This window comes from Fusarium fujikuroi, chromosome FFUJ_chr05, assembly GCF_900079805.1.
Source record: "Fusarium fujikuroi IMI 58289 draft genome, chromosome FFUJ_chr05".
In the NCBI taxonomy this organism is placed as follows: Eukaryota; Fungi; Ascomycota; class Sordariomycetes; order Hypocreales; family Nectriaceae; genus Fusarium; species Fusarium fujikuroi.
The window spans coordinates 4,487,370-4,489,395 of NC_036626.1; positions in this window are offsets into that span (position 1 = coordinate 4,487,370).

Consider the following 2,026-nt stretch of genomic DNA (forward strand, 5'->3'; position numbering starts at 1 on the left):
TATAGGTAATACACATATTCTACATCCTCTAAGTCAGTTATTAGCTTAAGGGAGAAAGCAGACTGTTATATATAGACTGTAGTTTAGATTAAGTAAAGAAAAGAAATAAGTTAAAATAGAAAGAGGGCAATCTATCTTTAATATAATATAAAAGATAGTAAACCTTAAAGGTAAGATATACTTACTAATATATAGTGGTAGGCAGGTAAGAGAGTATACTATAAGAAAGATATAGCTATATATATATATCTTATACTATAGGTTTTTTATTTTTTATTTTTTATTTTATTTAATATTATTAATATAGGATAGTTTTACTTTATATATAGCATTATACTATCTCTATACCATATAGTATTATACTATTAATAAAAATAGTTTTACTTTATACATAGCATTATACTATTCCTATCTTATAGGATATTATACTATATAGGCAGCAGGCTAGTTAATAAGAAACTATAATTACTGCCCATTCATCACTAAGGTCTTAGCAGTATACTAACCTCTTTTCTTTTAAGGTAATTTTAGCTTTTTAACCCCACTCCTCAGGCAAATTATAGCCACTCAATCATACTCCTAGAACTAACAATTATACCTTAGCCCCAACCTCTTTTTAACTAACAGCATAAATAAACCTACTAAATAAGGAATATATTTACTTAGGCACAGCAAAACCTAAATTAAGTTAAGTAGTAATAATATATCTTAAAAGGGGCTAAATAAACTACCTAGGCCAGAACTGGCACTAATATATTTTATAGGTAATATAGTAATATAATAACAGAATAGAAGAAAGTAGGTCAGTAAGATAGGGTAGCTAAGGTAAAGTGCATAAGGTTTATTAGCAAAAATGCCTTAAGAAATAAGAAAAGCGCCTCCCCCTGCCACACCCTAGCCCCTTCTATAGCTTTCCTTTTCTCTCTCTCTCTCTCTTTAGGGATAAAATCCTTATATATATTAATAAAGCACCTTTTAGTATACTAGCACTTAACCTAATCGTTTATACCTTAAAGCCTAATTATAGCATTAAAGAGTATTACAATATAATATTAGAGACTTAATAGCACTAAAACTTTATATTCTACCTTATATACACTCTTTTACTAAGCCTTAGCACCTACCGCCAGTAAATCAGCTGCTATAGATTTAAATTAAGGGACTGCTTAGCTCTATTAATAAACTGGTGCCTAAGGTAGAATAGCAGCTTAAGGGCATTTTCTATCCAAAACTACAGCCAGCTAGGCAAGAGCTTATTAGGGTAGCATTCCAGATAATATATAGATATAATATCTAGCCTAAAATCAATAGAAATATAGTTATATAAAATAAGTACCTAGGCTAAGTACAGAAGGATCTAAGGCTATAGAGGTAAGTGAGCTATAAAATAGGGATTCTTAATTTTACAGATAGATACTAACTAGTAACCTCTAATTAGCAGTAGGATTAACTACTATAAGGTTACATTTAATTACCTTATGCCTTCTAGAAATAGGAATCTTAAGGTTTTATAGATTAATATTATTAAGATAGAGGAAGATAAAGAGGCATATACAAAGGAATATTTACTATTTACTATAGACCTAGCAGAATATAGAGAGAGGAAGGTACTAGTAATGCCTAGGTATTACTAAAAGAGGAAGGGCACATAAGATCATTAATAAATAAATAAGTCAGTAATTCAAAGAGAGGAACTAGTAGGGAAAGTTAGAAAGAGTTAAAGGAGGGAGATAAAAGTAGGTACTAAGGCATAAGGTAAAGGGAGGTAATAAGCAAAAGAAAGTAAAGAAGAAGGTTTAATAGAAATAAAGATAGAAAATAAAAAGAGAAAAAGAAAAGAAGAATTAAAGGGAATATAAGGTAAATAGATTAAAGGTAAAAAAAAAATAAAGAGAATAAAAAAAGAGGGTTTAAAAGAGGAATAGGCTATATTAAGGTTAGGAAGTAAAGAAGTAATAATATTAAGTTAAATATAAAGAGATTAGAGGTAAAAGGAGAAAAGGAAAAAGTAAGGCTAAGGTATAAG